The sequence below is a fragment of the Gossypium arboreum genome, chromosome 4 (assembly GCF_025698485.1).
Source record: "Gossypium arboreum isolate Shixiya-1 chromosome 4, ASM2569848v2, whole genome shotgun sequence".
Taxonomy (NCBI): domain Eukaryota; kingdom Viridiplantae; phylum Streptophyta; class Magnoliopsida; order Malvales; family Malvaceae; genus Gossypium; species Gossypium arboreum.
The window spans coordinates 24,004,517-24,030,524 of record NC_069073.1 but is presented as its reverse complement, the minus strand read 5'-3'; the positions used below and the strand labels follow the sequence as shown (position 1 = coordinate 24,030,524).

General features: G+C 36.7%; 1 long non-coding RNA gene across 1 annotated transcript; it reads left to right on the top strand.

Moving 5' to 3' along the window:
• The first annotated feature begins 21,633 nt into the window (after positions 1 to 21,633).
• On the top strand, positions 21,634 to 22,611 carry LOC128291866 (uncharacterized). Its single transcript, XR_008281811.1, has 2 exons — positions 21,634 to 21,781; positions 22,422 to 22,611. It is a non-coding gene; the product is annotated as an uncharacterized LOC128291866 (long non-coding RNA).
• Positions 22,612 to 26,008: the final 3,397 nt, after the last annotated feature.

Sequence of the window (26,008 nt, the reverse complement as noted above, 5' to 3'; positions counted from 1 at the left end):
CTCTTTTAAATTGCTATCATAAAATTTTGTATTTTTACATACACGCACGATAGTGGTCAAGTTGTTGGTGCCTTTGTCGAGGAACTGTTGCAAGATTGAGCATTTTTTTTAGTTTAGTTGTATGTTTTGTAGGAGATAAGTGAAAAAAGTTAAATCTATAAATATGACTTCTTCTTGTTTTGTTTTTATTTTGTTTTAAATTTTTGAAATTTGTTTATTTTCTTGAGTTTGTAGGAGGTGGTTTATGACTCAAACTAGTAACGGTGTCTTGCCATTTAAGCTAGAATGGTAATGTATCATTACACATACAAGAAAGGCTCAACATCTGAGGATGCCCAACCCCCACAAAGAGACTAACTATTGGAAGACCAAGGAGTAGAAAGGCAACCAGCACAACCACCATCGATGGAACAAAAATTGTGTGACTATGCTATGCCCAACTTTAAGGATATTTGGGGAAGCATTAATCCCCCAACTATTAATGCGAATAACTTTGAAATCAAACCAATGATGACCCAAATGAAACAAGAAAATCTCCAATTTCAGGGATCAATGAATAAGGATCCTAACCAGCATCTCAAGCAATTCTTAACTATTTGCGATACCTTTAAGTATAATGGAGTATTCGATGACACCATTTCGGTTATTCCCTTTCTCTCTTACTAACGATTTATTTATGTGGTTAGATTCACAATTGGTAAATTTAATCAATACGTATGACGAGCTCACAAGAAAGTTCTTGGCTAAGTTCTTCCCTCTAGCAAAACAATGAAGCTCCGTATAGACATAACAAATTTTCGGCAACTAGAAGAGGAGACACTTTATGAGGCATGGGAGCGCTTCAAACTCATTCTTCGTAAGTGATCATATCATTTCCTACAGGATTGGTTACAACTTCAAGTCTTTTATAACATGCTAGATGGGAACTTGCATTCTAGTCTTGATAGGACATCTACTGGGGCATTCATGTCAAAGATGTATGTTGAAGCGTGCTAACTCATCGAAGATATGGAAATGAATTCGTATATACAGCTAGCTGAATGGTTCACATATAGAGCCAAGAAATTAACCGTGAATGCAATCGATAGTGAGGATAAGTACCAACAAATCCTAGGAAGGCTCAATCAATTTGAGATGAGTTCGACAAGAATGCAAGCTTCGAATCCACCCCTTTTTAACCACTTCTCATGCATGTAATGAAGGCGACGATGCACATTGAGGAGGCACGAACGAGAATAATGAGGTTAAATATGTGGGAAATCAAGGATATAACCCATACTCTACCATCTACAATCCGAGATGGCATGACCATCCTAACCTTGGGCGGAGAGGGAACTAATAGGGTCTCTTTATCAAGGAGTCCAAAACTTTAATGCCCATTGACCTAACCTCCATACCAACCTCAATAACCTTATAGGCCACCGCAAAAGGCTGAAAGGAAGCCAACACTTTGCAAGCCAATGTGCATCAAATATAAGGTCTACTAAACCAAATGTTCCAATGGATGCAAAACCACAATCCCTCTAACATTCCGAGCAATACCAAGTCAAATCCCAAATAACAATGAAAAGAGCATACTAACACGAGTGCTGCAACAATGCCAGGAAGACCGAGTCAAACATTTCATGCATAGCTATTTTAGTTTGAAATCTAAATTCGTACGAGATAAATCACCCTAGAAAAGAGGAAAAGATTGACACAAACTGATTGGTTGAACTCTATCTATAAAATGATGATGAAGGGAACCTTAAAAGACATCTCAGAGAGAAGTAAAAGAGTAAGGGATCTCGAGTGAAAGAGGAAGTCATCCTCTCGGTCAACGTAGGATTATGCTGCTGAAGTGTGGACCAGCGAAAGCTATTTTCCTGAAGTTCTTCTGTTATTTCCTTAGTGCTCTCTTGTGAAACTATTTGGTTATAAATGATGGTGATGGTTTGGAATTATATTTTTCCAATCGATGAGTTAAATCTCATCAGGTTGGGGTTATTTTGATGATACTTAACTGTTTTAAATTTCCATGGTATAAATTTGATTATTTTACTACCCATTCAATTGTTTAAGTGCAATCCCTAGGAATAGTCGATGGCATTTATTCTTGTTAAGTTGATTTAATATGGGAAATGTTAGATTACTTAACTAATATTGAGTGGCATGGGCAACATTCGAATGATGCTTGCATCATAAAGAAAGAATTACATAGGTTACTGTAATAAGACTCTGTATGAGTAATGACAGTGACTTGAGGTTTTGCCCCTTAAAAAGGTAGGCCATTCTAGGACTCTTCTACATAGTAAGTTAATCAAGATTTTTCCAAGGCATTATTGCCAGTAACGTTTGTTTTTTTTAGTAATCCCAACCTTCTACATAAATATCGTAAACGCTGTACTTGATTCTCTACCAAAATATCTTCGCCTTAGCATTCTTAGTTGATTATTTGTTTATTTATATATTATTCACGCAATAGTTCCCATATTTAGATTTTTGTTATCACTTTTTCCATAGCAATTCCAGTTATCTACCTATCTCGCATATTTACCTTCGTTTTTCCATAACATTTCCTTCAATCATTTTACTATAGCATTAACTTAACTATTAAGATAACTTGATCAATTTTGTGCCTCAGTTTGATCCTCGTGGGAATGATACTCACTTAACTCTTTATTACTTGAATCGACATGTATACTTGCACAAAAATCGCACACCATTTTATACGTAACACCCACACTCCTAGTGTTGGAGATAGGTTACAAGAGGAAGTGGAACCCGAACCAGCCAAAAGTTAGGATAAGCCAATCAGACCTCCTAGTCAAGAAGCGATTCTCTTTCTATCTCGTTTAGAAGAGTGAAAAAAGAAAGAAAGTGATGAGTTTTTAAAATTCCTCAAAATGTTTAAAGCTTTGAATGTCAACTTCACTTTACTTGAGTGCCTAAAAAAAATGCCCAAGGACGCCAAATTTCTTAGAGATGTAATATCTTGAAGGAAGAAAAGAGTGCAAAGAGAGCAAATAGCTCTCAATGCTGAATGTAGCGTGGTGGTGTCTCATAAGATACCCTCAAAACTTAAGGATCCTGGTAGTTTCACCATTGCCATAAAAATAGATGGAGTTAAATTTGGAAGAGCCCTCTGCGACTTAGGATAGAGCATCAACCTTATGTCTTTATCTATTTATCGTAGATTAGGCCTAAGTGACCTTAGGGAGACTTTTATAACCCCGAATAGCTAAACGATCCTTAGTTTACCCTAAAGGAGTCTTAGAGGATGCCTTGGTGAAAGTTCAATAGTTTATCCTCCCTATGGACTTTATTGTTTTAGACTTTAAGAAGGATTTAAAAATCCCGATTCTCTTAGGGAGACCGTTCCTAGCCACCTCTAAGGCCAAAATAGATGTAGGTAAGGTAGAATTAACGATGAAAGTAGGTAGGGAGGTAGAAATCTTTAGGTGTGTTGGCCCCCACCCTAAGCCTAGGAAAGCCTCAGCTTATTCGGGTCAATGTCAAGCTATTGGTGTGTCATTTGATTGTGCTACTAACAAAAGGAAATGTTTCAAGTGGTGTATGTTTGCAAGTTCTCGACCAAGGATGCAAGGCATCTGAGTGAAGAAAATGAGTGTTGTAGGGCTTAAGAAAACAAGACGCGTGTTGGTACCTGAAACCTTGTGGAAGCACTATTGTTGGGGCGTGCTGTATCTCCCAAAGATGAATTTTTAACTTGCTGCATGTGGCAATGAAACTTTGATTTGTAAATATTTGAATTATCGAGCATGGACTCCATTTATTTTCTTGTTTAGATTAGGATTTTGGTTTGTGCCTTTTTAATTTTTGGACTTAGTAGGTAAATTTTGTATTATTGGAAGTTAAAATGAATTTTTGCAAGGGCACCTCTATAGTGAAATTGTAATATCCAAGAGGGGCTATCACGATTCCCTTAATAGTTTAGAGGGGTGGTCGAAAATCGATTTGGTATCACAATACCAAACCCTGGATATTGCGTTACCTTTGGAATTTTAAAAGTTAATTTTTGGCAAAACGTACTGTGGTATTGCGATATTGAACCCTTGGTTCGTGATACCTAAATTGGTTTCAAAATAAGGGGTCCAAAAATCAGGGGATATTATGATACCTATGTCAGGTTAAGTGGTACCCGGTTGTGGTATCGTGATCTGTGTGTTTTGGAGGGCCTCCAAAACCCCTCAAATCCCTCATTCCAAACCCTAAACTCTCCCCATTCCCTTATTTTTCCTCCCAAATCCTCTTTAATCCTCTCAACTTTCTTTTCAATTGCTTGCCAATTTTTTTTCTAGTTTTGCTTTATGTTTGCCATTTCTTCTTTCTATTTGTAGGTACTATTGCTTCTTGCCTTGGGAAATATGGAGAAACAACGTCCAACTCGTCTTGCCACCACCATTAACAATGATTTACAGTTTAAAGTTTCTTTCTTCTTTTACTTTGTTTAAAAATTCATTATTGTTATTTTTTATTTTGTTTATTTTAGTTTATTTTAGTGTTATTGGATTGTGGCTAGTTGGTTAGTGTTAGTGATAAATAATTTGAATTTAGAGAATAGTAAATATGCCGCCTAGAACATCGAAGAGGGCGCAATCTAGATCGGAATCACCTCTGTCACTGGAGTGTGTTCCAGTCAAAATTAAATTAAAAGAGGCCATAGCCTTTTTCCTCACTATTCTAGGACAAACATTTATCAATGAAAGAGGCTTCAACCCATCCGCATCTCATTGCAAAAAAGTTTGGGATCTCGTCCACTTCCATCATTGGATGAACTTTTCTTTCATTCTGACAACACCTGTCGTTACACCGGTAGTTTTGGACTTCTACTGCAATTTAAAATTTTCTTACAAAAATTCAATATATGTTCAAAAGAAGAAAGTTGACATTTCCCTTCAGGCCATTAGTGACTTTTATGGCATCCCTTATTATGAAAAGGGACTACTTGTTAGATATGAACTTGAAAAATTAAATAATGTTGACAAGGATTCCATATTGGTATATTTGACTAAAAACTAGGGGGAATAGAAGCGGGAAAAGTTTATGAACTATCCTCTATCATTTACTCAGGCCAAGATGTTCCCAGTGGCCAAAATGTGGATGCAATTCATTTACACCCGAGTCATTCCCCTACTTAATACGAACGCTGTTAATGTGTTTTGAGCTGCCCTGTTATATTGTATTTTGCAGCGGAAAAGAATTTGTCTTGGAAAATGGATCAATAGGAAGATAAAGAAATGCTTGGAGGGTTCCACGACGAGAATATATTTCCCACACCTAATCACGAACTTATGCTGTTGAGCGGGGGTAGAGATGGATCCCACTGAACAATTCCACTGCCCTACCTGTAGTGTCATCAGAGACACAATAATCCACCAATTTCAGGAGCTGCAAAGAGAGAAAACACGTGAGTGGAATTAGAGGTGTAAAAATAAGATAGAAATTCCTTCGACCCCACTGAAGAAACCTATGAAAAAGAGGGTCGAGGAAGGCACGAATTGGCAACAAAAGTTGTTCAAGGAAATGTGTCACACTATTCACATGGTCAGGGCCATGAAACCATTTTTAAATCGGTAGGAAGTGAGGTAAGGGATCAAGGGCCTACAATGCCTCGAGGACTCGAGTGATTCATTTATAGGGGGAGCAGCCAATGAGGAAGAGAAAGAAGCAGAAGGAGAAGAAGAGGATGACGAGGCGATGGAGGATGATGACTTCGAGCCATATCACGACGATTTTCAGGAGGCCTTTGTGCCCGCGCGCCCCTCCATAGCAAGTTTCATCATCTGAGACCCTAGCGATCGACTGAGAATGTCTTATAAAAGGAAGGCCGTTAAAGGCAAGGGAAAAAGGATCGCGGATCCAAAATATGGTCCTAGAGATGATCAATGGTTACATATTTACGGATTTATTATTATTTTTATTTGTGCGACATGTAAACTATTTAAACTATTGAACTACTTTTGGATTTGTTTTTTTTTTTATTTTGCTATTATTTGCTTTTCTTGTGTATTTTTTTTATTTGGTGTGTAGTCACTTATCCCGAAAGCTACACAACATTTTCGAGCTTCAACAAAGAGGTGGGCGACTTGAGCTAGTTTTGACGCTCTGTCTAGTAAGTTCGATAACCTCTTAACCTTTATTTGGAAAGGCATTGGGGACAATTTGTAGCTTAAGTGTGGGTGGATGCACATAGTTTTCATTTTTCTTGTTTTAGTGTGTTTTCACTTTTTCAAAAAAACAAATCAAAAACATTCTAAAAGTATTTTTCTGCTATTTCTTTGTTTTGCGTGCTTGCATGGTGCTTAGACAATAATTGGACAATAGGGCATTTGTTGTACATATCAAATAAGTATGACTAAACTACCAAACATGTAAATTTTGATTGATACTAGGTAATTTGATAATCTTAATTGTAGATAAACTAGTTCGATTAGTTAATTTGTATAATAGATTAGAGGCAATCACTTTTAATGAAAATGTACAAAGTGTGCCATAGGATGAATGAAGCATGTGGATCATTATAGATAAATAAATTTAATTTTTCAATGTTCATTCAAATAGATGTATGCATGATTGAAATTCTCTTTTGTGAATATTTTGGGAAAGAACTTAGGCATTGTTTAATTTAGCCTAGAGCCTAAACGCTCTACCTTTTGCTCTATACCACTAGTTCCTATATTTTGAGCCTCAAGTATCATTTTCTTGTTAAGCCTTAATACGAAAACCTTAAGCCTAAACGAGTCGATAACTCAACCCTTCACTGTAACTTATGCTAAAACACGCTATATAATGGACGTTGGGCCATGGACATTGAAGGTTAGGTAGAGATGTTATGGTGGCTTTTTGAGTGATAAAAGAAAAGAAGATACTACGCTATATACTACATATAAAACTTGCTAAGTAGATTATAAAGCAAAAGAGAAAAATACAAAAACAGAAATGTTTAGTGAATAAAAGAAAGCTAAGGGTTAAAAGCATTGTGAGTGAAAGAGTGCAAAATGCAAAATGTAAAAAAAGAGCTTAAACGAAATCAAAGTAGAGCTTGGAAAGAAAACCTTTCATGTCATAATGTATTAACGCTTGTTAATTTTGTATGTGTTAATAATGCATAGTATCATTTAAAATGTTGGAGAAATAAGGTAGGTGAGAGAAGGAGAAGTAATGAGGCTACTTGTAAATAAATTAAGGACGCATGGGAAACAATTTCATGTGCTTGAAACCGTTTTGAGATGAATTTTGTTTGAGCTTTGAACCGTCCCAAGCCTCAGAATGTTACAAGCCTAGAAGACCTTTGGGATCCGAATAATTGACTAACACAATAATTCTTGAATTGCTTGCATTTTTCCGGATGAACTTGACCAATTCTTTTTAGATATCTATGAGCGATCCACATAATTCATTTTGATGGACAACATTTGTACATACATACATTTTTATTTCCTTGATATTTATTAGAAATTTAATTTATCAAATTAATTGTGCTTGCATTAAGAATACCCAAAGTTAGCTAGATATCACTCTTAAGTTGCATGTAAGGTAGTTCTCGTACAAGTTTGATGTTTTACCACCATGTGACCTAATTTTCTAATTTAGTCCGAAAGGTTGTCTTCTTGCATGTCTTGTGTGTTTTCTTAAGGGCAAACAAAAAGTTAAGTGTAGGAGAGTTTGATATGCCGTAATTTGATATGTCAAATTAGGATTCCCCTTCATACTTAAAGAGTTTGTCTTTGGGTAATTTCGTATATTTTCCATAGTTTTTGGTGGCTTTTAGGTTTTCAATTGAATAAGTGTAAATATCTCATTTTACTTATTTTTTATACCTAAATTGGCCAATTGTGCCGTTGGGGGCCCTAACGTTCGATTGAGTATTGTAGATACTTAACAGAGGCTTGAAATTGTGTAAAAACATCACTAAAGAAAGGTATCACAGCATCGAAGCATAGGAATCATGATACCCAAAATAGGTTCGGGATGAAGATCACCTACAGTGGCATCGCGAGACCCACCTTAGGTATCGCGATATCCGCCTTTCAAGAGGGACCCTATTTTTATACTGATCTCGGCATCACAATATCCTACCCTGGGTATTGCAATACCTACATTGTGAATGGGACAAAAAATGATGCTAAGGTAATGTTTTTCCAACCAGAACACTAATCAGAGAAGACTCGTTCAAGGGAATTTTGGTCACAAAATAAGGGTAAGAAATTTTTGCTAAATCAACAAATTTTGGTTTAGGAGAAAAGATACACACATTAGCTTTAGTTTTGGCTTTGTTTTCTCATTAGTTCTGTAACACCCCGAACCCGAGACCGTCGCCGGAGTCGAACACGAGGTGTTAATAGACTTCAAACCACTTATTGAGAATTTCCCAGACAAGCTGCCAATCTGTGTACTAGTCGCTTCAAAAATCATAACTTGAGTTTTACAACTCGAAAATTAGTTTCGTAATTTTTCCCTGAAACTAGACTCACATGTCCATCTACATATTTTTTTCTAGAATTTTTGGTCGAGCCAATTAGTACAGTTTATTAGTTAAAGTCTCCCATGTTATGGGGGTCGACTACACTGACCTTCGTGCATTACAACTCAAATAACTCCCTGTGAAGGGCTTCAATACTGATGCCGTTTGTTTCTATAGAAACTAGACTCAAAGAGGAATTTATACCTATATGGTATGACTCCTAATTATCTCTGGTTAATTTATAATGAATTTTCAAAGTCGGAACAGGGAATCTAGAAACCGTTCTGGCCCTGTTTCACGAAAACCCAAATATCTTTTAACATACAACTCATATGACCGTTTCGTTTCTTCCATATGAAAATGAATTCATCAAGGTTCATTTACATAATTTATTCACTATTTAATTCCATTCCTACTATTTTTAGTGATTTTTCACATCCACATCACTGTTGCTGCCAGCATCTATTTCTAGGGTAGACTTTCTCTAACACATAGTTTCTATGATTCAACCACCCCTTTTTCATATATAGTCCAAAATATAATCATGATGACCCATTCTAATGGCTGGTCATTGCCAAACATTTCCGTGCTTCTTAATGAGCATATACATACCAAATGATTATAACATTATGCTCAAAACATTTATACGCCATTTTCGCATGGCTATTCAAAATTTTACATACCAAGTTCAAACAAAACATAATAGCCTATACATGCCGTAATGTACTCCAAGACCAACTACGAAGAAAATACCAAAAGTTGTTAGCCGGTGTGATGACTTGATGACGGTCCCGAATACGCAAAAAGTCGAGTCCAAGAAACCTAAAATAGGTGACAAGCAAACACCGAATGAGTATATAACTCAGTAAGTCATAAGCAATGCACTAACAACCATTAATAACATTATCGCAAGAGGAAACAAAATGGAACGAGGCTAATTACTCCATTCAAACCGAACTATAGCATAGTTCCTTAGACCTTCGATTCAATCATACATCTACATGACCTTTCACTCATTCCGCGATAATTCTTATGTACGTGACTTCAATTTACATTGTCACATAGGTTCAAACTTACCAAGCTCAACTCCAAATATAAACATAGCGCCTATTAGCCATGAACTCAAGGTACTTACCCGACCAGCTGTCCGTGGTCAACTCAATAATGTCGCACACTCAAGGTGTCAATAGTGATTCAAAAGCATATAGTGAGTCCGCACACTTCGGTGCTATATAATCAACTCGCACACTTAGTGCTATATGATCAAACTCGCACACTTAGTGCTGTACAAATTTTAAACCCGCACACTTAGTGCCATTCTCATGATCACAAATGTTTATACCCGCACACTTAGTGCCGAAATCAACAACTCAATACTTCTCACCTATTTTCTTTTCATTCAATACTTTCATCACCACATACATACATGTATATAAATTTATCATTCCTTTCGGCATAATTACATAGACATTATGTCTATTTAAATCAATACAAAATATATGCTTAGTGACCTACCTTGTGTTGGGTAAAACAGTCCAAGTCGGCTACTCGATGACCTTCGTCTTTCCCTTGCTTGATTCTCCTTCTTTAACTCCTTGAGCTTAATCAATAAATCAACTAGTTTAACCATCTTGCTAAACATTCATAATTCAATTACACATGCATATGTATGTTTGTATATTCGGCAACCATCCTCACTTATTACCCATTTAGTCAATTATCTAAGCCAAGATAAGGCTTCAATACGGTTGCCTCTAACCGAATACATGCACACCAATCTACTTCATTTGGCCGAATATGCATGTCTATGTTGAGGCCAATTTTACACTTAATACCACACAAAAAAACAGCATACATTTTACTAACTAACGCATTACATATTGTAGCTCAATACACATCTCTCATTTACTACATAACCGAAACATCATCACAAGCAAATATACACCTTGAAATAGTATATATGTCATACCAATTCATCATGTGCAAACACATATTCATGTAGGTGCAAGGGCCGAATCTCAAGTTGTTTATATCCAAATATAAACACATATCCAAAGCTCAAATCTTACCTACCATGCAACATGCATGAATCATACTTATGGATATACCATGACCGAATACATCACAACACCATAATTTTGGTCATGATTAAGCAAAGAACTTAATGTCTTACTCAAAAATACTAAAAAGAAAGTCCAAGAGCCATCAATCCCCCATCACATATACCATTAACAAGCTTCATATTTAACATGCAATGGCATTAACACAAAATCCACCTTGGCCAAATACCATCCCCATGATATAACAAAGATTTGAACCATGGGCTAATAAGAACATCAGCTAGTAACTAAAAACATGCATGAATCTCATGGCACAACCTCAAACATACCTTAATCTTGATGCAAGTATAGCCAAACCCCTTCCTAATCCTCTTCCAAACCAAACATGAAGCAAAAATTCCCTCTTCTTCCTTAGGATTTTCGATCAAGAGAGAATGAAAGGATGATCAATTTTTTTTTTCTTTTCTTTTCTTCAATACACGGCAATAGGGGGGTTCACTCACACACATTTTTTTTTTCATTCTTTATTACCCATGCTTATTTGTTTATTTCTTTTCTCCCTAATGCACCAACAAAACATGTCTATAACATGTTTTGCCCATCCCTCATTGTCATGGCCGGCCACCTCTTATAAAAAGAGGGATATTTGACATGCAAGGCCATTGTTTTGCATGCATGCTTTAATTAGTCATTACACATTCCCCATCATACTTCCAAAGTTTTCTACTAGGTCCTTTCTAGTGAAACTCACATTTATAACTCTAAATCAAAACATCAAAATGTCACACATGAGTTAACACATATTATAGGCAATAAAATAAATATTAAATTATTTTTATGCCTCGGTTTTGTGGTCCCGAAACCACATTCCGACTAGGGTCGTTTTAAGGTCGTCACAACTCTCCCCACTTAAGAAATTTTCGTCCCGAAAATCTTACCGTAAATAGATTTGAGTATCGCTCTTTCATAGAGTTCTCGGGTTCCCAAGTAGCTTCTTCTATCCCGTGTTTGAGCCATAACACCTTTACCAGCGGAACCCTTTTGTTTCGCAACTCCTTCACTTCACGAGCTAGGATACGAATCGGTTCTTCTTTATAACTCATATCGGCTTGAATTTCAACCTCTGATGGACTAATTACGTGCGACGGATCGGATCTATAGGTCGAAGCATCGAAACATGAAAGACATCGTGAATCTTTTCAAGTTCAGGGGGCAAAATCAGACGATACGCAACTGGACCGACTCGTTCGGATATCTCATATGGCCCGATGAACCTCGGACTCAATTTGCCCTTGCGCCCAAATCTGAGTATCTTTTTCCAAGGCGAAACTTTAAGAAACACTTTATCTCCCACCTGATACTCAATGTCTTTTCGTTTCAGATCCGCGTCGACTTCGACGATCGGAGGCTATCTTGATTTTCACGGATTACTCTTACTTTCTGCTCAAAGATCTTTAATCAAATCCACTCCGAAAATTTTGTTCTCACCGAGCTCGGTCCAAAACAATGGTGTACGGCATTTACGCCCGTACAAGGCCTCGTAAGGCGCCATCTTAATACTTGATTGAAAACTATTGTTGTAAGCGAATTCAATCAAAGGTAAAAATCGTTCCCATGAACCACTCGAACTCGAGGATGCAACATCTCAACATATCCTCAAGCATCCGAATTATTCGCTCGGATTGACCATCGGTTTGGGGGTGAAAGGCGGTCTGAAATGCAACTTGGTACCCAAAGCTTCTTGCAATTTCTTCCAAAATCGCGAGGTGAACCTCGGATCTCTATCCGACATAACAAATCGGTACCCGTGTAATCTCACAACGAAACGTACAATTCAGCTAGTTTATCCAATGAAAAATCCGTACGCACAGGGATAAAGTGAGCCGACTTAGTCAGTCTATCAACAACAACCCAAATCGCATCCTTCTTACTAGCTGACAATGGCAGCCCGGACACAAAGTCCATTGTGACTCGATCCCATTTCCACTCGGGTATCATGATCGGTTGAAGTAACCTCAAGGCACTTGATGTTCCGCTTTCACTTGTTGACATATTAAACATCTCGAAACAAAGTCGGAGATGTCTCGTTTCATACCATGCCACCAAAACCGACATTTCAAATCGTTGTACATCTTCGTACTCCCCGGGTGAATTGACATTCGGCTACAATGAGCTTCGTTCAGAATCATCGAAATGAGTTCAATTTCTTGGAACACACAAACGATTTCGAACCTCAAACAATCGTCATCATCAATTTGAAACTCCGATTCCTTGTTCGGAACACACTCAGCCCGTTTTGCAACCAACTCATCGTCAACTTTCTGAGCTTCGCGAATTTGATGAGTCAATAATGGTTTAGCCTTTAATTCGGCTATTAACACATTGTCGGGTAGGATAGACAAGTGTACATTCATTGCTCGTAAAGCAAACAGTGATTTTTGGCTTAAGGCGTCCGTAACCACATTAGCCTTTCCCGGGTGATAATCAATGACCAGCTCATAATCTTTCAACAACTCAAGCCAATGTCTTTGTCTCAGATTTAAGTCTCTTTGAGTCATCAAATATTTGAGACTTTTGTGATCCGAAAATACATGGCACTTCTCACCAAATAAGTAATGTCGCCATATTTTCAAGGCGAATACGATGGCAGCTAATTCGAGATCATGGGTCGGATAATTTTTCTCATGTGGCTTTAATTGTCTCGACGCATAGGCCACAACTCGACCTTCTTGCATCAATACGCAACCTAACCCAAGTAGGGAGGCATCACTATAGATGACAAACTCTTTGTCAGATTCAGGCTATACTAGTACTGGAGCTTCCGTCAAATGAGTTTTCAATTGGTCGAAACTTTTCTGACACTTTTCCGTCCATTCAAACTTGACATCTTTCTGAAGCAGTTTCATCATGGGTGTGGCTATCATCGAGAATCCTTTTACAAACCGTCGGTAGTAACCGGCAAGTCCTAAAAAGCTCCGAACCTCGATAATATTTCTTGGAGGCTTCCGGTTAAGTATGGCTGAAATTTTGCTCGGTCGACTCGAATACCCGATCACGGATACCACATGACCCAAGAAGCTAACCTCTCTAACCGAACTCACACTTGCTGAACTTAGCATATAACTGCTTATCCCGTAAAATTTGCAACACTAATCTCAGGTGCTCCACATGTTCGGTCTCATCTCTTGAATAGACCAAGATGTCGTCAATGAACACAACTACGAACCGATCCAAATACGGTCTGAAGATCCGATTCATCAAATCCATAAATACCGCAGGGGCATTAGTGAGCCCAAACGGCATCACTAAGAACTCGTAGTGACCATATCTCGTTCTGAAGGCAGTTTTGGGTATGTCCGAATCCCGAATTCGCAACTGATAATAGCCCGATCTCAAATCTATTTTTGAGAACACTGAGGCTCCCTTCAGTTGATCGAACAAATCATCGATACGCGGTAACGGATATTTGTTCTTTATTGTCACTTTATTAAGCTGACGATAGTCGATGCACAACCTCATGGTTCCGTCCTTCTTTTTCACAAACAACACTGGTGCACCCCAAGGTGAAAAACTTGGTCGAGCGAAACCTCTATCCGTCAACTCTTGCAACTGAGCTTTCAACTCCTTCAACTCGGTTGGTGCCATACGATACGGAGCTATCGAAATTGGCATAGTCCCAGGTACAAGCTCAATACCAAACTCTACTTTCAGAACAGGTGGTAAACCCAGTAATTCTTCAGGAAAAACATCCGGGTATTCACAAACCACCGGCACCGATTCGGGTTTCTTTTCCAATTCCTTATCATCAAGTACATACGCAAGGTATGCTTCGCACCCCTTTCTTACATGTTTCTGGGCCAACATTGTTGATATTACAGCTGGCAACCCCTTTAAGTCCGTAGACTCAACTCAGATTATCTCGTTATTCGCGCACCTCAAATCAATAGTCTTGCTTTTGCAATTCACAACCGCATCATGCACGGTCAACCAATCCAAACCAAGAATAACATCAAATTCATCAAACGGCAAAAGCATCAGGTCCGCCGGAAAGCAGGACCCTCGGATTACTAGGGGACATTTCTTGCACACTTTGTCGACAAGCACGTAACGACCCAAGGGATTTGACACCCGAATTACGAACTCAGTAGACTCAATAGGTAAAGTCTTACTGGATGCTAAGGTTTCGCATATATAAGAATGAGTAGAACCAGGGTCAATCAAAGCAATCACATTAGTATCAAAGAGAGTGAAAGTACCAGTGATAACATCAGGGGAGGATGCTTCCTCTCGTGCATGGATGGCATATGCCCTAGCAGGAGTACGGGTCTCAGATCGAACAGCCGTATCAGTGGCCCTCTCTCGACTACCACCCTACCTCCTGAAATTCTTGGTGGTCTACCTCTAGCTGTCATTCCACTAGGTCTTGCACCTTGCATCCTATTCTTCTCATCAAGCTCCGTGCAATCTCTAATGAAGTGGTCCTTCGAACCGCATCCGTAACAAGCCCTATTGGTAGACTTACCCCAACATTCACCTATGTGTCTTCTCCCACATTGGGGCATTCAGTTTCTCTTGACGGTTATTGCCCACACTAGCTACCGAAGTAGCTCGAGAGTCCGTCAATGGTCGTGCTCTAATGGAAATTCCCGAAGTCGTCCTCGATTTATTGGTGTCCTCCCTGAACTTCTTTACAGCCGAGAACGGAGCTTTACCCGTCGATCTTTTGCGATAGTCTCTAGCTTCAAATTTAGCCTTCTTCTTCTCCTTTCCAAGTTCCTCCGCCTTGCAGGCTCGTTCAACTAGTGTTACGAATTCTTTTATCTCCAAAATACCCACTAGTAGCTTTAGATCTTCATTCAATCCTTCTTCAAACCTCTTGCACATAGCAACCTCATCAGCCACACACTCCCGGGCATACCGACTGATTCTTACAAACTCATGTTCGTATTCAGATACTGTCATACGGCCTTGCTTGAGTTCCAAGAATTCCTTACGCTTTTGATCGATGAACCGTTGACTAATATATTTCTTTCGAAACTCCGTTTGAAAGAAATCCCAAGTAACTCGTTCGTTTGGAACTATGGAAATCAAGGTCCTCCACCAATAGTAGGCTGAGTCTTGCAACAAGGATATAGCACACTTTAGACATTCATCGGGTGTGCATGACAGTTCATCAAACACCCGAATGGTTTTATCAAGCCAGAACTCGGCCCTTTCGGCATCATCGATAACTATGGCCTGAACTCTTCAGCCCCGCTTCCTAATCAAGTCTCTGGTGGCTTACTCACCTCACGGGTCGATGAATCGATGGCATTACGGGCTCTTGGGGTGGATTATTCAAATTCGGGAATTGTTGGACAGCCGGATTGGTTCGGGCATATTATGCGACCCACTCATTCATCATGGTAAAGAAGGCTTGTCTAGCCCCCTCACCCTGATTATTCGCAGATGACTGAGGTTCAACAGGCGGCGTCCCTTGTGCAGGAGCAGCCGCTACACTTTCAACGTCATCCGCCAAGGTTCTCTCTACACCGGGATCTATTTACTAATCAAAATAATAATTTTAACCGTCAGAAGTCATCACACATTCAAACATTAACATTAAGGCATGTATAGCTAGACTCATACGTGCTATGGTAGTCCTAGAACCGACTAAACCATAGCTCTGATACCAATAAAATTGTAACACCCCGAACCCGAGACCGTCGCCGGAGTCGAACACGAGGTGTTAACAGACTTCAAACCACTTATTGAGAATTTCCCAGACAAGCTGCCAATCTGTGTACTAGTCGCTTCAAAAATCATAACTTGAGTTTTACAACTCGAAAATTAGTTTCGTAATTTTTCCCTGAAACTAGACTCACATGTCCATCTACAGATTTTTTTCTAGAATTTTTGGTCAAGCCAATTAGTACAGTTTATTAGTTAAAGTCTCCCATGTTACGGGGGTCGACTACACTGACCTTCGTGCGTTACAACTCGAATAACTCCCTGTGAAGGGCTTCAATACTGATGCCGTTTGTTTCTATAGAAACTAGACTCAAAGAGGAATTTATACCTATATGGTATGACTCCTAATTATCTCTGGTTAATTTATAATGAATTTTCAAAGTCGGAACAGGGAATCTAGAAACCGTTCTGGCCCTGTTTCACGAAAACCCAAATATCTTTTAACATACAACTCATATGACCGTTTCGTTTCTTCCATATGAAAATGAATTCATCAAGGTTCATTTACATAATTTATTCACTATTTAATTCCATTCCTACTATTTTTAGTGATTTTTCACATCCACATCACTGTTGCTGCCAGCATCTATTTCTAGGGTAGACTTTCTCTAACACATAGTTTCTATGATTCAACCACCCCTTTTTCATATATAGTCCAAAATATAATCATGATGACCCATTCTAATGGCTGGTCATTGCCAAACATTTCCGTGCTTCTTAATGAGCATATACATACCAAATGATTATAACATTATGCTCAAAACATTTATACGCCATTTTCGCATGGCTATTCAAAATTTTACATACCAAGTTCAAACAAAACATAATAGCCTATACATGCCGTAATGTACTCCAAGACCAACTACGAAGAAAATACCAAAAGTTGTTAGCGGTGTGATGACTTGATGACGGTCCCGAATACGCAAAAAGTCGAGTCCAAGAAACCTAAAATAGGTGACAAGCAAACACCGAATGAGTATATAACTCGATGAAGTCATAAGCAATGCACTAACAACCATTAATAACATTATCGCAAGAGGAAACAAAATGGAACGAGGCTAATTACTCCATTCAAACCGAACTATAGCATAGTTCCTTAGACCTTCGATTCAATCATACATCTACATGACCTTTCACTCATTCCGCGATAATTCTTATGTACGTGACTTCAATTTACATTGTCACATAGGTTCAAACTTACCAAGCTCAACTCCAAATATAAACATAGCGCCTATTAGCCATGAACTCAAGGTACTTACCCGACCCGCTGTCCGTGGTCAACTCAATAATGTCGCACACTCGGTGTCAATAGTGATTCAAAAGCATATAGTGAGTCCGCACACTCGGTGCTATATAATCAACTCGCACACTTAGTGCTATATGATCAAACTCGCACACTTAGTGCTGTACAAATTTTAAACCCGCACACTTAGTGCCATTCTCATGATCACAAATGTTTATACCCGCACACTTAGTGCCAAATCAACAACTCAATACTTCTCACCTATTTTCTTTTCATTCAATACTTTCATCACCACATACATACATGTATATAAATTTATCATTCCTTTCGGCATAATTACATAGACATTATGTCTATTTAAATCAATACAAAATATATGCTTAGTGACCTACCTTGTGTTGGGTAAAACAGTCCAAGTCGGCTACTCGATGACCTTCGTCTTTCCCTTGCTTGATTCTCCTTCTTTAACTCCTTGAGCTTAATCAATAAATCAACTAGTTTAACCATCTTGCTAAACATTCATAATTCAATTACACATGCATATGTATGTTTGTATATTCGCAACCATCCTCACTTATTACCCATTTAGTCAATTATCTAAGCCAAGATAAGGCTTCAATACGGTTGCCTCTAACCGAATACATGCACACCAATCTACTTCATTTGGCGAATATGCATGTCTATGTTGAGGCCAATTTTACACTTAATACCACACAAAAAACAGCATACATTTTACTAACTAACGCATTACATATTGTAGCTCAATACACATCTCTCATTTACTACATAACCAAACATCATCACAAGCAAATATACACCTTGAAATAGTATATATGTCATACCAATTCATCATGTGCAAACACATATTCATGTAGGTGCAAGGGTCGAATCTCAAGTTGTTTATATCCAAATATAAACACATATCCAAAGCTCAAATCTTACCTACCATGCAACATGCATGAATCATACTTATGGATATACCATGACCGAATACATCACAACACCATAATTTTGGTCATGATTAAGCAAAGAACTTAATGTCTTACTCAAAAATACTAAAAAGAAAGTCCAAGAGCCATCAATCCCCATCACATATACCATTAACAAGCTTCATATTTAACATGCAATGGCATTAACACAAAATCCACCTTGGCCAAATACCATCCCCATGATATAACAAAGATTTGAACCATGGGCTAATAAGAACATCAAGCTAGTAACTAAAAACATGCATGAATCTCATGGCACAACCTCAAACATACCTTAATCTTGATACAAGTATAGCCAAACCCCTTCCTAATCCTCTTCCAAACCAAACATGAAGCAAAAATTCCCTCTTCTTCCTTAGGATTTTCGGTCAAGAGAGAATGAAAGGATGATCAATTTTTTTTTCTTTTCTTTTCTTCAATACACGGCAATAGGGGGGTTCACTCACACGCATTTTTTTTTTCATTCTTTATTACTCATGCTTATTTGTTTATTTCTTTTCTCCCTAATGCACCAACTAAACATGTCTATGACATGTTTTGCCCATCCCTCATTGTCATGGCCGGCCACCTCTTATAAAAAGAGGGATATTTGACATGCAAGGCCATTGTTTTGCATGCATGCTTTAATTAGTCATTACACATTCCCCCATCATACTTCCAAAGTTTTCTACTAGGTCCTTTCTAGTGAAATTCACATTTATAACTCTAAATCAAAACATCAAAAATGTCACACATGAGTTAACACATATTATAGGCAATAAAATAAATATTAAATTATTTTTATGCCTCGGTTTTGTGGTCCCGAAACCACATTCCGACTAGAGTCGTTTTAAGGCTGTCACAAGTTCTCTTAGGCTTTCTTCTCCAGTTTTAGGGTTTCTTAGTTTCCATTTTCCTTAGCTATAGAAATTATTTTTCTCCAAATTTCCTTCTTGTTCTTGTTTTTCTTCTTGTTAGTTAAGTTAGTCATTATTGTAGTTAAGGTTTATTTGCACTTTTTGTCCATTTCCTTTGCTTATAATGACATTTCAACCTTTAGCTTAATGTATTTCAGTTTCTTTTAGTTCAATATGTTAAAGACTTTACCTTTTATGTTTCTTATGCTCACATTTGCTTTCTTTCAAGTTTTATAGCTAAAAAATCCAATCTTTCATCTTTTTCATGAGCTTTATGTTTATCATTGTTTTGTTTCTTTCTTTTATGTTTTTTAGCTTAGTTTTTAACATGAGTAACTAAACTCTTAAAGGGGTTGGTTGATGAAGATACGAGTAAGTAAATTTTTGGTTAAGGGACTAAATTAAATGAATATAAACAATTAGGATTGGCGCCCATAAGGGAAGATTTAAGCAAGTGAGATTGAGAGGTAATCTTGTTGAGCACCAATTCTTGAGTCTCAGGTTAGCCGACAAGATGGAGAGATAAACTGAATTAATTTGTCTAATTTGGTAAAGTTGAGACCGAGAAGTAAAACAGAACAAATTTAGGAGTTTAAGCAATTTAGAAGCTTAATTAAAGGATTTGTAACGCCCCAATTTTCGGGAATTCTGTGAATGTTGGCAAAATTTCATGCTTTGATTTTGTCATTTGTGAGTGAAATTATGAAATAGGACTTATGTGAAAATGTTTGAAAATGCTATAAGCTAAATTGAAGTGGCCAAATAAATAGGAGTGCAAAATAGGAGGATTTGCATGACAAACCTCCCAGTTTACATGAAGTGGCCAGCCATCATGTTGTTGTAGACAAAATGTGCACTTGATATCCATAATTTATGGTACAAATTGATACAAATTGATAATAGGTTAGGTAAATGTTCCATGATAATAGGTTAGGTAAATGTTCCATGATAATAGGTTAGGTAAATGTTTCATGATAATGGGTTAGGTAAATGTTTCATGATAATGGGTTTTCATGATAAGAATTTCATGTCTTTTGTATTAAAGAATTAAATGGATGAAATATGAAGTTTTATTAAAAGAAAAAGGGGTGAAAAGAACAAAGTTTTGTCCATCTTTGTTCATCATAGCTGAAAGTTAGAGAAGAGAAAGGAGAGGAGAAAGCTCTTGAGTATTCGGTCATTAGGAGGAGGAAAATTGAAGGTAAGTTCTTGGTACCTTGCTTCTATTTTGAGGTTCATGAGTTCTTCTTGATTCTACCTTAACTCTTGAAGTATATTTTGATTTTTAGTTGTGTTGTGAGCATTTAGTCATGAATTAAAATGAAGGAAATGGTTGTTGTTTCATGCTCTTTTAATGAAAAATGGAAGATAGGTGAAGTTGAGCCAAACAAATGAGCATGCATGTGCCTTAGATGTTAAAGGGAAAAATCAGCTAACATGTTGTGCTTTAAAATGATGAAATGGAGATTATACTTAAGTAAAATCATAGATATGTGATGATTGATTGGTGATATACATGTTTAAATAACATGCATGCAAGGTATGTGTGAAAGAGTGATTTGGTAATAAATCTGCTTGGGACAGCAGCAGTAACGTGACTTTGGAAAATCACCATAAATTGTGGGAGATGAATTTGAAGCTGAATAAATTATGTAATTAAAGCTTATTGAGTCTAGTTTCTAATGAAATAAACAAGAACATATTTTGAATTCTGTACAATGAGAAATTTGATTCGTAATGAAGAGTGGTCAGATTAGTCAAACAGTGAAACATGGGAAACTTTAAGAAAAATCTGGTATTGATTGGCCATACCAAAAATTCTGAAAATTTTATGGATAAAAGATATATGAGTCTATGTTCAGGGAAAATTAACAGCACTTGATTTGGAGTTTCGTAGCTCCAGTTATAAATAATTTAGTGACTGTTGCTCAGGAAGACAGCTTGCAGTGAAATTATGATTATGTGGTAAACATTGACAAAAATTTGTTAATGAGTTGCTTATTGATTTCTTATAAGCTTACTATGATCTGTAGGTGTGGTTGGTCGAATATTGTAAGGGGTTAATACGTAGTTTGTATTTGAATAGTTAGATTAACGTGTTAGTAATCCAATTGTAGGCGGTTCGTGTGTGGATCTCACAAGATATCGTCACAAATGTGTGTAACGACACCTCTCATAGACTAGATTGGCAAAAGCCGAAAAGCGAAATGCCGAAAAGTCGATTTTTGGAAATTTGCGAAAAGTGCGAATGCTCGTAAGATAGTTGGGTTTGTATATTTGGTAATCTAAAGTAATAAACTGCAGTACGCGCGATTTCGTACATTTTGATAATTTGGGCTTAATGGGCCAAAGATCGGGTTCATGGGCCAACGGGCCCAATTCAATAAGTATGTGCGGTAAGTGTTCTGATAGTACGTAAATAGTTAGGATATGCATGAAAACCCTAAAAGTAGCTAAATTACTATAATACCCCTATGTATGGAAAATTACTGTTATACCCCTAAGTGCAAAATTACCGTTATACCCCTAGGGTTAATTTTGACTGAAAAGCATGACGATCTGATTCTGTATGATGTATGCCATGATTATATATCTGTTGCATGGGGACATGGGTTATATTATGGAGGAAGCGTTCTGGTGGCTATGCCACAAACATCTAATCTGGTGGCTCTGCCACATATATCTGTTCTGGTGGCTCTGCCACGATTATCTGTATCTGGTGACTCTATCACATTATCTATTCTGGCAGCCATGCTGCAAATTCTGTGGTATGTAGCGGTTAGGTGGGTCGAGTTGTCTCCCCACACGGTGTAAGGTTGGTACAGGGGTGTATACGGTTGGATATGGTTGGGTTTCTGCATAAACATGTAATATATGTTCTATTCTGTTATGGGCCTATAGGCTTTATTTTGAATTCTGTTCTGGGCTAAGGCCAACTTATTCTATTTCTGTGGTTTAAGCTGATATAGGCTATGGTTGGGTTAATTTACACACTGAGTTTCCCCAAACTCACCCCTTTTATTTTCATCCACGCAGGTAATCCCCAACCATAGTGGGCTTGGAGCTGTGAGGGAATTCGGAGTGGCCACCTGTTCTGAAAGTTTGATTTTCTTCTGGTGAACTGGACATCCTTTTATTTACGTTTGAAGTTTTGGGTTTTTAAATGTAATAAGGCCGCTTATTTATTTTTGATGGTTTTTTTTATATGTATTACTAAGATAGGTAATACTTATTTTAACTATTGAAATTGGATAGCTTTAAGGCGCGTTTTCAAAAACAACAGTTGATTTCAAAATAACACGACAACAAGCAAAGCTTCCGCAATGAAAGTATTTTCCAAAATTAATCACTTTTCCTAAAAATAACTTAATCAAATCGGTTTCCTAGAAATATCCATGACGTTAAAGTGTGGCAATGGCGGTATGCATGTCTAGGATTGGATCCGAAGGGAGCTTGGTACTTAAGCAGTCCGATGGACTCACCACCTCTTTTCCGGTTTCCTACCTGGTGCACAGCTTCCATTCACTTTAACCTTTAATGAATTAATCTTTTGAACATCAAGTACGATTTTCTGGACTTAGAATGGAAATTTTTTTTTTACGTTTTTGATGTGGCATGCCAGATCCAGCCATAACTTCTGGGCCGGGTTTGGGGTGCTACAGGATTAGTGAACCACATCAAATTCAACCAACCACCGTTTGTTAGTTATTCATGAGTTTCATAACCTTACAATTTTATGATTTAGTCCTTCAGGTAGTTAGTTGATAATTTAGGTTAATCATTCCTCACTTTATGATTTACTGTAATATAGCTGTAACACCCCTCACCTATCTTCGACGTCGGATTAGGGATAAGGGATGCTACAAAAAAAAAGTCAAGTAGTATACCATTTCTGTTTAAAATTTAATTCAAACCATCATTCAACAATAGCCATACAATAATCATAGCATTCATACAAAGACAGGGTTTAAAGCGAGCTTTAAGATATAAATGATTAAACTCAAGCATGAAAAAGTACCATATTATAAAATTTTTAAAACTTGAATAAAGTATCGATATTTTTTATATATGAATCGATATTTTATATATGGTATCGATACCAAATTAAAAATCAATACCAAGTTTACATTCTGCCAAATTGGAAAATTTTGGTTCAAAGTATCTTATCGATACATTTTTGGAGGTATCAATATTTTTAAATATTTATCATTACTTGATGAAAATATCAATACCAAATGGGTATTCTGTCAAGTTTTAAAAATTTTCAATTGATATGGTATCGATACCTTGATCCAAACTATTGATACTGTTCTCAAAATGGTAAAAAACCATAGGTTTAAAAGTTCAAAACATGTTTTAAGGAAATATCACTCTTAAGGATTTATTCATATGCCTATCTCACCTTAAACACAAGCTTATAAATCTTATAATCTCTTATGCAACAGAAATACCATTAATCATTCAATAGAATTATTCAAACACATCAAACATATCAAAACATACCTTTTTCCTAAGTCTAACCAATATGCCATAGGGCACCATCATAAACAACAATCTAAACCTAAATCAAGTTTGCCCAACCATGTTATACAAAATGACAAATACCACTATTTCATAACCAACTAACATTCAATTTTCAAAACATGTTCACTATCATACTTACCATCAAAAGAAACAATGTACATATCATTCCATCACATGACAAGCTTAATACCACCTTTGAATTTTCATACCAAGCTCTGATGAATTACATTATTAACTATTAGCATATAACCTTTATACAAGCATAAAACATATCACTTGTATTGAACACTTATAAATATATACATGACACTCCAATTACATGCCACATATCCCAAAATAAATGTTTTAAAAAATCTACCGAAAGATAGTTGGATAGTGTGACCTTCAAGTTGATCTGATCATCCAGTTCTACAAAACAAAATCTACAAAGAAATAAGACAATGACACGAATAAGCTTCAATAGAGCTTAGTAAGTCCTTAGGTCGAAATGATAAAACTTACCGTAAAAACATAGTATAACATTTAACAACATTATTAGTAAACATTAACCCTGTCAACCACAATTATCCAATAGGTAAGTTCTATATATACGAGTTGCATAATCTATTCAACCATATAAGTTCATTCAATACCAAATCACAATACAATATCAGAAATCACGTAAACATTTATATAAATCATTATCAAGTCATTATAATAGACTACCAAGTACATACCATAATTATCATGTCATTTAACCATTGAAAAATTTGTTCGATAAACGATATAAACAGATACGGATACGCGGTTATCCACCCAAGACATGCCAGAATGTACAACTGAGCCAATCCAACCAAGAACATGCCTAGGCACCACTTGTCTAGCTCACATGCTAACATCTCTCTAGAAACACGCCTAGACACAAAGTGCCAAGCCTTTAGGCTTTACATCCTTCCTCAGAAACACACCAAAATCACTGTAAATATAACTCGGTAATCAGCAACAAATGCTGGACTCCAGTATATCAAGTGTATAGTAAAAACTCAAGAATCATCATCTCATCACAAGTCAATCCCATACAGCACACAAAATAACCTATTGGCATGCCAATTGTATCCTATCCTATGTTCATCTAGGCTCGATACACAAGATCGTATAACACTTTACAATCCAATCACTTTCTCACCTTGTATCAAATTATAACAATTTAATTATATATACACATACTCAAAAATCCATAATTCACAATTCAATATAATATTACAAATTATACTAAATTAAACCGTATGTACTTACCAGGGCTAAACAATAAAGATTGCAATGTTAGGGACTAATCAATAATTTTATTTTCCTCGATTATCTACCAGCACTTAATCTAAATAGTAATTTATTCAATTATCAACCTAATGCTTTATAATAATCCATTTAATGCATATGACTTCTTTATTGACATTTTTCATAATTGCCTTAAGCCTTTATATTTTATTCAATTTAGTCCCTAAAATCAAAACAAACTTATTTTTCATAATTAAGCCAAAAACTATTATGCCGAATTCGTTATCATCCTTAAAAAATCCTTCAAGTCATGAAATTTACAAGAAATTCATGTCATTTTCAACAATTTAACAATTTAGTCTCTACAATCAAAACTAACCAAACATACTTTACAAATTAGTTCAAATCCATCATCAAACTTCGATTCAAAGTATTAACATCAAGAAAACAATGAAAAGTTTTCAAAACTTTGTCAGTTTCACAAAATAGTCCCTGGGCTAGCTAGATTAAGCTATAACGATTTCAAAAACATAAAATTCATGAAAAAACGTGTGAAAAATGGACTTACATGCATGAAACAATACAACGAAAAAGCTCCCAAGCTTAAAAAATGGTGTTTCAATTGCAAAATAAAATAATAAAGGAGATGAATGCTTTTTCCCTTTTTTATTTTATTATTATTATTAAACTTTTAACATTAATTTAATATAAAATTTTAATTATAAAACTTAATTAATCAAATCCAAAACCGGCCACTAACTACAAGAATGGATAAATTTCCATTTAAATCCATGCAATAATATTTTTCCCATTCATTTGGACCAAATAAACTAATAGGATTAACT